Raw genomic sequence first — 15,763 nt, 5'->3', positions numbered from 1 at the left:
GTAGCTGATTCTTGATTATAATTCTAGCTTCTTTGTCTTCTGGAGTATTATATTACAAGCTTTCTGATCCCTCATTGTAGAAGCGGCTAAGTTTTGTGTTATATTGACTGTGACTTCATGATATTCAAATTATTTCTGGCTATCTGCAATATTTTCTCCTGGACCTGGGAACTCTGGAACTTGGCTATCATATTGCTTAAAGTTTTCATTTTGGCATCTCTTTAGGTGATTGATGGATTCTTTTAATGACTAATTTGCTCTCTGGTTCTAGGATATCAAGGCAGTTTCCCTTGATAATTTTTTCTTCTTTGTTTTTTTGAGACAATCAGGTAATTAATTTGCCCAGGGTCACACAGCTAGTAAGTGTCAAATGACTAAGGCTAGATTTGAACTCAGGTCCTCCTGACTCCAGGGCTATTCATTGTATCACCTAGCTGCTTGCCCCCCATCCTTGATAATTTCTTGAAAGATGATGTCCATACCTTTAAAAAAAGAATCATGGCATTCAGGTAGTCTAATAATTTTTAAAGTATCTTTTTTTTGCTCTATTTTCCAGGTCAATTGTTTTGCCAGTGAGATATTCTATATTGTCTACTATTTTTTCATTCTTTTGGTTTTGTTTTATTGTATCTTAATTTCTCATAAAGTCATTAGTTTCCATTTGTTCAATTCTAATTTTTAAGGAAATATTTTCTTTAGTGAGCATTTGTACCTCCTTTTCCATTTGGTGAATTCTACTTTTTAAAGAGTTTTTTTATTCAGTGAATTTTTGTGCCTCTTTTTCCTTTTCACCAATCCTGATTTTCAAGGTATTTTTCTCCTTGGCTTTTTATAACTCTTTTACCATTTTGACCAGTTAATCTTTTTAAGGTTATTTTCTTCAGTGTTTTTGTTGTTGTTGTTGTTGTTGTCTCTTTTACCAAACAGTTGACTTTCAAAATTTTTTTTTTAGCTCTTCCATGCTCTAAGGCCAATTCATATTTTTCTTAAAGCCTTTGACTTTGATATCTTCTTCTAAGTTTTGTATTTTAATCTTCCTTGTCACCCAAGTAACTTTGTATAACCAGAATATTTTTCCTGTTGTTTGTTCATTTACCCTGCCTATTTCTTGACTTTGAACTCTTTGCTAATATGGGCTTTGCTAAGAAGGGTGCACTTTGCCAAGCTTCAGGGGTTTTGTGCAGCTGTTTTTAAAGATACTTCTAGGGACCTGAAAGTTTTCAATTTTTCCAAGGTGGTAGTACTGCTCTTCTGACTTGTGCTCTGCCTTGTGAGGGATCACAGGCACTCTTTTCTGTCTTGGAACTGTGAAGAGAATTCCAAGTCCTTTGTGGTCACAAGCTCTGTTGTGCTAATGCTCACCCTGGACTGCCACCTAGGTCTGAATCTGAGTATTTGCAAAGCAACAGAGTCCTACCTCAGGGCTAGCAAAGAGACCTTTGAAATCTCCTTCTGACTCCCTTAACTGTCTATTGATTGAGAGATCCCAAACAGTTGCTGTTGCTGCTGATTTTGTGGCTCCCAAGGCCTGCTTCTGGTTTGCTTTTGTCCAATTTGTGCTGAATTGTATTCCACTCTCATCCAGGTATGATATATCTTTCCTGCAAACCTTGCAAATTATCTTTGGCTAGAAAATTATTTCATCCCTTCCTTTTGTGGGTTCTGCTGCTTCAGGAATTGTTTTAAAGGTATTTTTAAGGTATTCAGAGGGATTTTGGGGGAAATTCAAAGGAGTATCTGTTTTTTCTCTGCCATCTTGACTCTGCCCCCTTCCATGAAGCTTCAGTCTTGAGAATCGCTGAAAACTCTACAACCAAACTAAACTAATTGTCAGTTAACAACCTACAGTCACCCTGTTTCATCATGAAGATGTGAAGGTTTATAATAAGACATTGGACTTCCAGCTTGGCCACACCTTTGTGGCTAGAAACCTAAAAAAAGGAGAGACAGATTCCAACCTGAAATAAGTCTCTATTTTGAGAGGAGGTGAATCTAGACAAGAATGAAACATATCAATTTTATTGAGGGTAGGAAATGGGCCTGTGATTTCCCAAAATGGCAAAGCTTCCTTGACCAGTATAAGTCCACATTTTCTTTATAACTTGTAGTCTTAAGGAATTGTTGAGAACACTTAAGAGATTGTAATTTGCACAGGATGAAAGAGGACATATGTGTCAGAGGCAGGAAGGACTTGATCTCCAGTTTTATTGACTCTAAGATCATTCTGCTAGTCAGTATTTCATGGTATCATCTTCCAAAGAGAGTTTATGGTCCAGCATTTGTTTCTGCTTTTGCCACTCAAATACCAATCAAGTCAAAATGTGAGTTTAAAATTTTGATTTGAAGTGAACAAATGAAATAATAGGAATGGAAGGAAAAGTAACATGCCAGGTAGGTGGGGAACAAGCATAAAAGTTTAGTGAATCATTGCCCTATATAGCAGAATCTGTATATAACCATGACAAAGCATGGCTGGAGGGGGGGGGTTGGGGACAGTTGATTGACAGTCATATGCCCAGGGGTCCAAACTGTTGACAGGAACCAAACTGCTGCCCTTGGTTACATTGCACCTGAGTGGTTACACCTGTTTATATTGTCACATTAAAATACCCTTGGCTAAGCAACAAAACAAAGGGCCATGATTTGATGAAGCTGGGGGGAATATTTCTGCAACCCCAGCTGAACATTTTTTTAATGCTCAGGAGAATAAATACAAATTTAGACTTTCTTCTGTGCTCTGAAGTGTGAGTGGGGGTGGGGTGTTTGTGTTTCATATGGGTTTATGTATCTATGCATATTAGCAGTTGGAAATAATTATGACTATTTCCATTCTCTTATTCTTTTCCCATTGACTGGGGAAGTAGATCTTTGTTATTTCTGTCATTCAGAATGGGAGGAAGGTGGCCAAAATTCCCATCTATGAAATGCTTTGATCTTTTTAGAAGAAATGATCATGGTTAACGCCAAAGTATAATGTTGAAGATTTAGGCACTATGTTTGCCCTCTTGGTGCTCAAATCATTATAATACAAACGATAACATGAGAAGTAAAAAGGAGAGGAACAGACTGAATGCTTTTCAAGGTTTGGATTGGGGAGGAGGGAGGATTATCACTTACAGAAAGAATCAGTGGAGATGTCATGAAAACAGTGACATAAGGATGGGTAGAATTTCAACAATGTAGAGGTGGGGAGAGAACGTTCCAGGCGTAGAACAGTATGAACAAATGCCCAGGGAAGGAGCAGTATGGGACAAACAAGGGAGATGGAAAGTCTTCCTGTTTGTCCTGCATGTAATGCAATTGGAGAGAGGAGCAATGAGATAAGACTAGAATGGTAGAATGTAGCCAGAATGTGGATGGTCTTCAATGCTACCACAGCAGAGTTTGGTCTTCTTCTAGGAATAGAAATAGGAAAGTCCCATTGTACTGTGCCTGTATTAGACCAAATTTGAAATATAGTCCTCTGTTCTGGGCTGCGTGGCTTAAGCAAGATTGATTAATTTTAGAGTATTCAAAGGAGAGCAAGGAAGATGAGGAGCCTTAAGGATATCAAACTAAAATCCCTTCCAACAATCAGATTTTGTGATTCTATTTATTGAATAGGCAATGAGGAGCTCTTTGGGCAACTAGGTGGCGCAGTAGTTACAATGTAGATCCTGGGTTTAGAAGGACCTGAGCCTTAGATACTTGCCAGCTGTGTGACCCCCTCCAAATCGTTTAACACAGTTTGCCTCAGTTTCCTCATCTGTAAAAAGAATGAGAGAAGGAGATGGCAAACCACCATCCTTTGCCAAGAAGACCCAAAATTACATCATGACAAGTCAGGTACCATTGAAATGACTTGACAATAATGAAGCACTATTTTAAGGGGTTGAATAGAAGAAGGATTTGATCAGTTCTATGTATACATATAGTAGTACCTTAAAGCCCTAAAATATTATTAGTCTGTTTCCCTCTTCCACTGACACAAATCAAAACACTTTCAAAACTTAAACTTTGAGAGGAAAACAATAAATTAATTTTTTGCTTGGAGATTAGCTGTGGCCAAATTATTCGACATCCTATGGCTTAGAAGTAAACTTATCAGATTTTTATTAAGGTGATCCTCAGACAACATACAGGCCTTTACTGTACCTCTACTCCTGCATAAGATATGGGGAGGAGAAAGAATAATTAGAGTAGTTGAAGGATAGCTTCACAGAGACAGACTGTAAATGAGGGAAGACTTGTTGGGTTATGGATATAGTCCATTGGCATAGCCTACCTCCTAAGTAGGAAGGGCAATGAATAACTGAAGCTGTCTACAGCTGCTGCCCATCTGGAAGAACAAAGGCTATGTGGTGGAGACCAGGCTTACCCACCCTGACTTAAAAGCAGGCTCACTTAAAATGGAGCAGAGTGCTCACAATTAAGTAAAACACACTGGCTAATTTTTTTCTTCAAACCCTGTTCTTTTGATCTGTCTTGGATTCATTTTTTTAACTCTTTCTTTGGCCTTAAGACACACGACTCAATATTCTATAACCAGCTATAGGAACAATAATTATAGCATATATATATATATATATACATATATATATATATATATATATATATATATATATATATATATATATATATATTTATTTATTTATATATGTATATGGCTTTTGAAGAGAAAGAATAGGAGCATCTAGATGGGGCAGTAGATAAAGTACCAACTTTGAGATCAGGGAGACCTGAGTTCAAATCTTGCTTCAGACACTTAACACGTACTAGCTGTTCAAACTTAGCCAAGGTATTAAATCCCAATTGCCTCACCAAAAAAAGAAAAGGAAAAAAAAAAAAAAAAAAAAAAAAAAGGCCAGTGGGCAGTTGATGATGCAGGAGTAGAGCACAGAATAGAAAGCAGAATGGATATGTGGATCTGGGACTCATTTGTATAAAGATAATTAAACTCATGGGAGCTGATAGGATCATTAAAAGAGGGTATAAAGAAAGAACAGTAGAGGGCTACATGCCCTAGGGATACTTCACACAAAGGGGACAGGAGATGGATGATGATTTAGCAAAGGAAAATGAGCAGGATTAATCAGACAGGTAGGAAGGGGACCGGGAGAAATCAATGATAGTCTAGTGACATTGGCCTTTTTGCTGTTGCTCATGCATGATACGTTATCTTCCAACTTGCTGCCTCTTTACTGACTGTCCCAGAAATCTGGGAATTCTATTCATCTTCATCTCTGTCCTTTGGTTTCCCAAGTTTCCTTCAGGAAAACAAAACAAAACAAACAACTTCTGATCTGGGAATCAAAGCCTATTTTCTACAAGAAGCCTTTTCCAGTCCTCCCCACTCCCTGCCTTTCCTCTGGGATTTCTTCCAACTTACCTTTTCCTATATCTTGTGTGTAACATAGTTGTTGCATATTCTCTCCTATTAGAATGTGGGCTCCTTTAGATCAAGGGCTTTCTTTGTATCCTCACAGTTTAACACTGTGTCTGGCACATAGTGAATGCTTAATAAATACTTGTTAACAAGCAGGGCCATGAAAAGCCAAGGAAGAAGGAGAATGTCTTTAAGGACATACTCAACAGGGTTAAAAAAATTACAGAAGTCAAGAAGAATGGAAACTGAGGATTTCAAGGTAGAGAGTATCGATAACCTTAGAGAGAGCAGTTTCAGTTGAATGTTGTGGATAGAAACTAGATTGCAAGGGACTGAGAAGTGAATGGGAGTTGAGAAATGGAAGCAAGGAGTACAGATGATTTTATACTGGAATTTATCAGTTAAGGGAGATGAAATATAGATCATTAGCTAGAAAGTATAGATTTTTTTAAAAGAGAAAATAGACTGGCCATGTTTATAGATAACATGGAAAGATCAAATGGAGAAAGAGAAATTGAAGAGAATACTTTAACAGCTTTTTTCACTCACACAATTTCTGCTAGTACTGTCAGAATTTCACCTTCGTGCCTGTGTTTCTTAAATTTATATCTTTTTCTGAACTTTAGTCTCCCACTTCCTACAGGACAGCTACACCCCAATGCTCCATTAATACCTCCAAAATCAAACTCTATCTGTTTCTCTTTCTGATTTCAATATTTATGTGGCACTTCCATTCATCCTCTCGTGGCTTTAAAACTGGAACTCTTTGCCTCCTTTCTCTTTCTCACAGAATTTTAAAGTGCTTGGGACTAAACCTATTACCTCCTAGAGGAGAGAATGGGATGGGAGGCAGGAATATGAACTTTAAAAGATGACTATTAAAAAGAAGGCAATAGTTAACTTAATATTTAATTGCAGATTTTTCATATCTTAATTTGGTACTAATGAAATAGAACTTTAGATGGAAGACTTTCCATTCCCAAAGTCATTTATTGTGAGTAAAGGCAGCCTTGAATATAACAGATAATTAATAGATTAATTACTCCAAAAAGTACTAGGAGGAGTGGAGGATTTAGAAAAAAAAAGTTTAAGAGGCAGACATTTCTAGATACAGGTTCAGCCATCTGGTAATTTAGAATTAAAAAAAGCTTTACAGTCAGAAATAATTCAATTCAATTTAATTACACTTGTTCATAGTCTACTAGGTGCAAAGCAAATGGGTTTAGAAAGGTTTGAAAGAACTCATAACACAATCTTAATGAGCTCTCAATCATAGAAGGGGAAGAAGTATATATATGTATGCATATATATGTATATATGACTAATTATGCTATAAGTTAAAATATATCAAATACACAAGAAAGTTTAAACAGAGACATATGAGATTTGAAGAGGATTGGCTCTAGCTTGTTCTAATCAGAGAAAATTTCCTGAAGTGGCATCTGAGCTCCATTTTAAAGAAGGAGAGCATTTCCATAGGTAAAGTTGTGGAAGAGGTTTATGAATATAGAATAGGAAATAGTGTAGATGTGGGGAAGGAGAGATTGAAATTGAGGAGTGACTCTGGCTAGCATGTAATATAGGAAAAATCTAAAGACTAGAAAGTTGAGCCCTGAAGATCAAGAAAACCTATTTGGTTTTTAATTCAGCAGACTGTAGGGAACTGCAAGTCTTTAGTAGGAGAATAATGTAATGGATACAGATCTCTGCATCAGGAAGGCTACTTTGGGGGGAGTGAGGATGACATTGAAAGGACAGATTGGAATCAGAATGTCTAACTAAGAAGCATCACAATAACCTTGATAAGAGATCAGGAGAGTCTACACTAGAAACAAATGTCAGAGATATTGCTGAAATGGAATTAATAGGGCTTAGCAACTATTGAATATGGAGGTTGATGGAGAGGGAAAAACTACTCTAGGTTTTTTGAACCAGGTTGTATGAAGATTCCATTAATGGAAATAGAGAAATTAGAATGAGGAGCAGATCTTAGGAAGAAAATAATAATTTTTTTGACATTTTAAATCTGTACTATCAGCCAGATATGTTCAGGTAATGAACTTCTCAAACATGGACTTAAGATAAGAGAAAAGAATCTCAGAACAATCACTGTGTCAGAAATGCAGCCTGAACCAGAAATGAATATAGCTTCATCATCTCAGATTTGCCCTTCATGGCAAAATGATACTCTCCCAAGTGAAGAGTTTGATGGCTATGAGAGGAAGAGGTGACATAGAATATTTATTACACTAGAAAATGCTTTTTTGAATGAAAATTGCCTCCAGAAGACCCAAACCACACAGAAAACCCTTCTTGAGTTCCTTAGGCTTATTCAGATTTAATTCTTATTCTGCAGATTGACACTTCTGCCCAAAGTCAGCAGAATGGTGGCTGGCCAATAATACACTAGAAGTAGTCAATGTACTTCCTGCTTTAAATAATTAGATTTAATGATATATTATTAATGGTATTGTAATTACTAATTTTGCATTTCACTTGCTTCCAAATACATAGCTTTATGTGTTACTGTGCACATAGTTTCTATGCCCTATATTGATCTTAAGTATGAGCTAAGGGAAAAGTGGATGAGTAATCTTCAAAATGTGGTAATTTTTAATTCATATAGGGATAGTGGTTAGAACATGGGACCTGAGGTAGAAAAAGCCTGAGTTTAATCCAGGCTTAGACTCTTCTTAACCATGTGATTTTGAGCATATTGTTTATCCTCTCTCTCATATAAATATCTGTAAAATAGGGATAATAGTAACATCTACCTCCCAGGATTGTTAAAAGGATCTAATGACTTTAATAGTTGTGAATTGCTTCTCAGGATAGTGCCTGGTACACAATAGACACTGCGTCAATATTAGCTTTCATTATGAATATGATTATGAGCATAGGTCAGAGAGTTCAGATGCTGAGAGATGAATGGGTCCAAAGAATCATTGTTTAAAACTTGGTGGAAAAAATTGAGGAAAGTGGGAAGTATGTAATAAGAGAAGCAAACAATCTAGTTAGACAAGGCCCATCCCCTTCTCTCCAACTCCTTCTCCTCCTCCTCCTCCTCCTCCTCCTCCTCCTCCTCCTCCTCCTCCTCCTCCTGCTCCTCCTCCTCCTCCTTCTCCTCTTCTTCCTCCTCCTTCTTTGTCTTCTTCTTCTTGAAGTGTTCTTTGAAGTTCCAGCAAGACATGTGCAGGGTTCACTGCTTTGAGGGTGGTGGGATGAAAGGCACACAACACCTGTCTACATATCCACTTTCATGTGGTTGTGGAAGTATTGCCAATAGCTTTAGAAGATTCTTTGACTTCTATTGGGTGTCCTTCATGTACTGGCACTTCTTGAAATCTTAAATATAGCATTAGATATTTCATGTCTAGACTGTCCACTAATAATATTAATAGATCAATTAATTGCCTCCCCTATAGCATCAGATTAGATCATTAAATCATGGAATGAGAGTGGAAGTTACATTGAGAAGAATCAAACTCAAATATCTCATAGGACAGATTAAGGAACTGAAGCCCAAGACACTTAAATGACAACTAGTAAGTGGCTGAGGTGGGATTTGAATTCAATTTGAACCCTAATCTCAACCCTTCCAAACTCTAAGTGCAGAACTTCATTCATAATAGCACCTGCTTCTCTATTATCTGAATAATTTAAAGTTTTGGTGCCCTTACAGGATGTACTTCCAAGTAGGTCAAAGAGAGAATTTGTAAATTCTTAGTGCAATTGAAGTAATATTTTTTACTTTATTTTTCTTGTAGTTATTGCAACATGTTTAATATGGAAATATGTTTTGTATTCACGAATACAATTAGTGTCATATTATTTGCCATCTCCAAAGGTGGGGGAGGCACCAGAGGGAGAGAGATAATATGAGATTCCGAATTTTTTAAAATGTTAAAAAGAAATAATTATTGTATTAAAAAACTTAACATTCCTTAAAAATATTTCAGAGAATTAACTCTTGCTGATGGAACTTAGTCTTGTATCATGTATATATATATATTGGATTCCCTTCTTTCTACTCATATAGGTCAGTATGCTAGTTAAGGCCCACATCACTTCTCACTTAGATTATTATAAGAGCCTCCCAGTTGATCTTTTTGTCTTCCATCCTTCTTTTCTCCTAAACATTTTCCACTAATTACAGGTGATTTTTCCTAAAACACAGATTTACCTATATCATTCTCCTATGCAATAAACTTAATAGCTTCCAAGTATTTCACTAGGATCAACTATAAATTCCTTCATTTGGTCTTTAAAGCTCTTAATATTGTAGATCCAACCTAATTTTTCAGGCTTCTTATCCATTTTTCTCTAATTTTCCAATAATTTAAATTATTATCCAATTTTCTCTAATTATTGCTATTAGAAAGGAAATCAGTCATATTAAAACAAATATGTGATTTTTTTCCCCATTTAATTTCACAAATCTCCAAAATGTTTCCATAGCTGGGGATCTCTAGACTCAAGATTAAAAAGTTCTAATACCAAGCAATCTAGGTCCCATGAACTGTCTAAATCATCAAAGATCAAAGGAATAAATAGCATTTTGAGAAATATTCTAGATTTAACAAACACTAAATAAAATGAACATTTCCATATTCAAAGCAGAACAGAAAAAGAGGATTCTACATAAAATCCCACAACTCTGAAATCACATTTCTCTAAAACCATTGTTTTATTCATTGTTATTTCTTATAGCACAATAATATCATATTCTATATATGCCAGAGTATTTCCAGCCATTCCTAAATTGATGGGCACTTTTATAGTTTCCAATTCTTTGTTATAACTGAAAAGCTCTTTCAAACATTCCTCACTAGGTTCTTTTCTTATTTCTGATATTTTTGGGGGGTTATAGGACTCATTGTAGTATTACTGGATCAAAGACATGCAGTTTAATAATTTGGGAGTTAATGATTTAGGGGGGTTATAATATCAAATTATTTTCCAACATTGTTCAATCACAACATTGATCAATTCACAAGTACATCAATGTATAATGTGTTTTTTCCTGAAGTTCTCCAACAATTTTCCTCCTTTTTGGCTATCATTGCTAAATTGATATTTACACACCCACATACCCACACATACATACATATATACACACACAGATAAATAAATAAATATACATATATATATATATATATATACACACACATATATATACACACATATATGTATGCATATACACATATGTTATATGTAAGAGTTTGAGCTGTTTATGATCTCCCAACAACAGTCTCCTTTCTTCCAATTAGGAAACTAAATACCTAATCTAAAGTACAAGTAGTTCCTCATAATCTTTTTTATTTTTTGTTTTTTTTACTACAAATATCATTCTCTCTTCCCTTTCTGATCTATATTGAAACTGTGAGGAGGCTATGTTTTGAATACAAGCTGAAGGTGACCAAGAAAGAGTATAATCAAGAGAGAGCTGTGGGAACCAGTGTGTTGCTTTTAAAATATGAGTGGGAATGCAATAGTGTTAGGCAGGAGTGAAGTTATTCAAACTCATTCTGTAACCTAATCCTCACAGTTTGAAGCCTACACAGCTGTTCCTTGAGCTGCAGCAATATTAATCAAATCTTCAGCGTTACAAGAAATATTTTTCATCATGGCAGTGAAATCATTATGCCTAGGACTCTTATATAAGCCCGTAAGGTGAGCAGGCAGAGGGGAAGAATCTTGAAAAGTTAGCCATATTAGCCTGAACTGTATCTGAAAAGGCCTTTTCATCACAAGTTCACTGTTTAAAATTAACCCTTTACCAAATGTAGTTCTAACAAGCAAGATAAATTAAGGGAATGAGATGCAGCCACCACAATCTTACTGTCCCAGCTGGTGGCTCATAGATTATGGTGACATAAAAGATTTTGCACAGAAAAATGTCCATGCAAATTCAGTGGGAATTACAAAAAAAAATTCTCTCCCTAGTGTGTAGTCAGTAACAAGAGGAATCCACTCTTTCCCTTTCCATTTTTCTAGGTGTTTTTGGAAATAAACCTAGATTATTTATACATTTTATCTCTTCCCCAGCTGCAGGGGGCAGGTGGTCCAGCTTTCCAGTCTGGTAGAGCTAGGTTCAAACAACACAAATAAAATTTTCTCAAAACTTCCACAACTGAATAAATTATTTTTCACAAGATAGAAATTAGATATATTGGATTACTTGCCATCTAGGGGAGGGAGTGAGGGGAAAGGAGGAGAAATTTGAAACACAAGGTTTTGCAAGGATCATTGTTGAAAATGGTCTATGCATATGTTTTGAAAACAAAAAGTTTTTAAAAACTTGAGTCACAATATGGAGTAGTATGGTTTACTCATTTTGTTCTAATTCCCTCACCAGATATTGATGGAAAAGATGTGTAATAGTAATAAGTTCAGAGACATTCAGGGGATTGAAGAAAAAAGCCTACTTGTAAGGTAAGTAAGGGAAAGGCCTTTCTGTCCCTCTCATATTTGAGACCTGAGATTGTGAAAGCCAGTGTGCAAAAGAAACCTTCAGCATCCCAGAACAGTACTGGTTCATAAGTTTAGAGCTCTCCAAAACCCTAGAGTAATTGCCCCTTATGGGCCACTTGTTTGAGAGCTGAAGAAGGGGAGATAGGAAGAAGAATGAGCTGCAGCTGCTAGAGGCTGAGGAAAAATAGCAGAACTGAAGTGACAGAGAAGACTGGAGTGGGGATTGAAAATGGGTAAGAAGCTGTAGTGAATCACCATAATCTTCTGAAGCTATGAAGCCAGCAATAGCAGGCATCAATAATGAGTGTGACTGGTGACACTATTGATGTTGATGAACTTATGGCAAGAGATGTTGGGGAAAAGAACTCTGAAGAGACTGGTAGGGTTCCAAAAAGGAATGCTGATGTACAAAAGCAAACCTAAGTTGCTTCATGTCATAGCCTTGCCTAAAGCAGTACTATAAGTCTCTGAGGTCTCTTTAGGGAGTTCTCACTCTGGGATATTGTTACTTTCAATGTTTCAATTAAGCTATAAATAAAAGTCAGAATTTGGAGTATCATGAACCTGTTTACTTTTAAAGGAACTTGGTGGCTATCATTCGAGATTGATCAGATACTGATGTTCCTTGATCTGCTGGGTAGGGTAACAAATTAGAGAAATGATGAGTATATAAAGTATATCTGGGCTTTTTGTTTTCAGAAGGAGTCTCTGGCAAAAAAAAAAAAAAGACTACATAAAGGAAACTCTTTGAGAGACACAGAGTGAAATGATGTCCCTTCTAAATTCAAGAGCTATTGATACAAGAAGCAGCAGTGTTTCTCCAGGTGTACCTGTTTTTACCCCTAGGAAACGCTGTAGTTGTGAAGAAGAGTCTGCCCACTTGCAGAAAGTGAGATTTGAGTTGAGTTTCAAAAAAAAGCCAGTAATAGCAGTTCTTTTAATGGTAGGAATTGGAAATTGAAGGAATCCCCCTCATTTAGCGAATGACTGAATAAATGATAGTATGTTATTGTGATGGAATACTATTGTGTTGTGAGAAATGACAAGCAGGATGCTCTTTGAAAAACTTGGGAAGACTTACATGAAGGGATTAAAAAAAATAAGAATGAGGAGAACACTGTACACTATAATAACAATGTTGTATGATAATCAACTGTGAATGATTTAGCTAGTGATCCAAAACATTTCCAAAGAACATATGAAAAATGCTGTTCATCTCCAGAAAAAGAGGGGTTGAATCTGACTTCAGATGGAAGCATACTTTTAAAAATTTGTCTTTTTCTTTTTTTGCTATCTTTTCTTTCACAACATGACTAATATGTAAATATATTTTGAAGAATTGCTTGTTTTTTTCAATAAGAAGGGAGAAGAAGAAGAAGGAAAGGAGAGAATTTGGAATTCAGATTTTTTTAAAAAGAATGTTAAATAGTTTTTATATGTAATTGAAGAAAAAATAAAATGCTAAGTAAAAAAATAAAAGAAGTCAGTGAAACCAGAAGGCAGAGATGAGAGAAGAAGGAGGGAGAACATTTCAGAGATATGAGACAACCAATGAAAAGGTACAGAGACTAGAGAAAGAGTATCATGTTCAAGGAATCACAAGAGAGATGTTTTCTAGATCATTGAGAGTGTAAGTGGGAATAACTTGTAAGAGTAGAAAAGTAAAAAGAGCCTATGCATTTCTTTAATTTTTGTTTATGGTCCTTGTTTCAAATACAATATTGTTGCATTATGGTTAATAAAGAATATATTTCACGTTTTCAAAAAAGAAAAATAGAAAGAGCCAGGTTGTGAGCTATTTTAGAAGCCAAAGGATCTTACATTTGATCCTAGACTCATTAGAGTCTCTTTAGTCGGGGGCTAACATGGTCAGGTCAGAACTTTAGGACAATCACTTTGAAAGCTGAGTAAAGGATCCATTGGATTGGGAAGAGACTTGAGGCAGGGATATCAACCCTAATATGCATTTGTAGGTCATGATAACTTAGACCCTAATTGGTGAAAGTATCAGAAGACAGGAGGTGGAAGTGTCATGGTGAAGACTCAAGAACGATACCTCATCTGGAGCCTAAGTGATTGGGAAGGTTGTGGTGTCCTCATCATTAATATATGGAATAGAGCAAAGGATTAATGGAAAGATAATCAGATGAGTTTTGAATTTGTTGAATTTAACATATCTATGGTAATGTAGCAGAAAATAAAACTCGGAGCAGAATTTAAATAATTTAGAAAGGATTTATCAACTTCTGCAACAAAGAGGAGAGCCTAAAAGGGAATAATCCACTCCTTCTGTGTGTTTGCAAACTGCATCTTGCATAAGGTCCAAACAAAGGGACAAGGAAACAGTAGTTGACTGGCAAGAATAGAAGCAGTTTCCAGAGAAGATACATGGTTTGCTTCACATGTATAGTGGAAAGAAACTCCTTACATCAGTCTTCAGATCTGAAAGGTTTCTGGTTAGCACAATCTATGTCCTGAGTTAAGCATTAAACAGATCTGATATCTAAGCAATGTGTCTGGTTTCTCAGAAATGCATGGCTATGTTCAAAGAATGCAATAAAGTTTTCCTATTTTAATCTTTTAATAATTTATAAAGTTTCTTTAAGAAACTTTAATATTTCTATACTAGTAGAAGCAAAATTACAGAAACAGATAGCTGAATTAAAGTTTGATAAGGCTGATTAGTGGAGACATTTCTTTCACTACCCATCTTATGAACAGCTTGATAGAATTCTTTTTAAAGGAGGGATTTTTCTGCAGCATCTCATAATCAGAGGGATAAAATTAAGAACCAGGGGCTATAAGTCAGGAGACTTAGACTTCTGCCAGTAAGCATGTGCACTATACAATACAGGGAGATTTCCCAAACATTGAAATAACACATATGACCACAAACATCACAAAAAGTAAAAAAGAAAAAAAAACATAATCCCATTCCTTTAATTTAATTGATGGTGAATAAACTAAATCAAATAGTCATAATCTCCTAAGGAAATGTCCCCTAAGGAAACAAATCTAGCTATACAGACTCTATAGGAAAAAGTTAGGTTACAGATTAAAACATATGTAATCTTATTGTGACTTGTAGCTATCTAATTCTTGGAAACATGTTTCCTTGGAAATTCGGCAGATGTGGAGGGGCATTCCTCTTAAATTTGTTTTCAATAATTAGTTCATGTGATGTAAACCAGTTCAAACTTGATGTAAATAATCTCATACTTGTCATGGTTCTTCATAGAAACATTTGTATACACACATATTCAAATGTATATATATACACATATTTTTAGGGAAAATAACCTAACCATGTTACTTTTGTTAGAGTAATGTATACTCCTCCATTAAAATGAAAAAAAATTTACATCTTTCTCACATCACACTTTTGTCCTAATTTTCCTATCCACCCCTTTGAAGATATAGATCATCCTCAAATCACCCAGAAAGAATGAAACACTTTAAGGACCTAATTTTATACATGAATATGTAACTATTAGTGACCACAAATTCAAAATAGTAAAATTTTAAAAGTCAAGATTTTTCATACTTACATCCTATTATAGTAATCCAGAAACGTTGAATCCTACAACAATGGGACTCATTATATTTATAAATTTTGCATTTTACATGCCTTTATTATAGAAATTTGCTATATGTTTATAACAATAAATGCAAATCATATCTTATTCATCCTTTTTAGTTCAAATTCATCCTGGAGCAGAAATCAGTCACCAAAAATTAAGAAAACAATTCTGTTCTATGATTACATAAATATAGTGAACACATGAAAGTTTACTCAAAACCCAGAAAAACACCCTGGTTGTTGTAACCTTGAGGCTGACAGATATTCACCCTGGTATGAATTAAATATTAATCTGTAAGGCCAAAATAAAATCTTTAAATCTGAAATCTGTTGAGTACCAAGGT

At 35.5% G+C, this 15,763-nt stretch overlaps 1 long non-coding RNA gene across 1 annotated transcript in view; it reads left to right on the top strand.

Annotated features, from left to right (window-relative positions):
- LOC141541060 (uncharacterized) overlaps positions 1 to 13,426 on the top strand; it is a 71,942-nt gene extending 58,516 nt beyond the window's left edge. Inside the window, exons 3-4 of the long non-coding RNA XR_012481639.1 lie at positions 11,724 to 11,800; positions 12,539 to 13,426. This is a non-coding gene — a long non-coding RNA (uncharacterized LOC141541060). The remainder of the gene's footprint in view (positions 1 to 11,723; positions 11,801 to 12,538) is intronic.
- The last annotated feature ends 2,337 nt before the right edge of the window (positions 13,427 to 15,763 follow it).

The sequence above is a fragment of the Sminthopsis crassicaudata genome, chromosome 4, assembly GCF_048593235.1.
Source record: "Sminthopsis crassicaudata isolate SCR6 chromosome 4, ASM4859323v1, whole genome shotgun sequence".
NCBI lineage: Eukaryota > Metazoa > Chordata > Mammalia > Dasyuromorphia > Dasyuridae > Sminthopsis > Sminthopsis crassicaudata.
The sequence above is the reverse complement of the archived record's forward strand: the minus strand, read 5'-3'. Positions and strand labels throughout refer to the sequence as shown.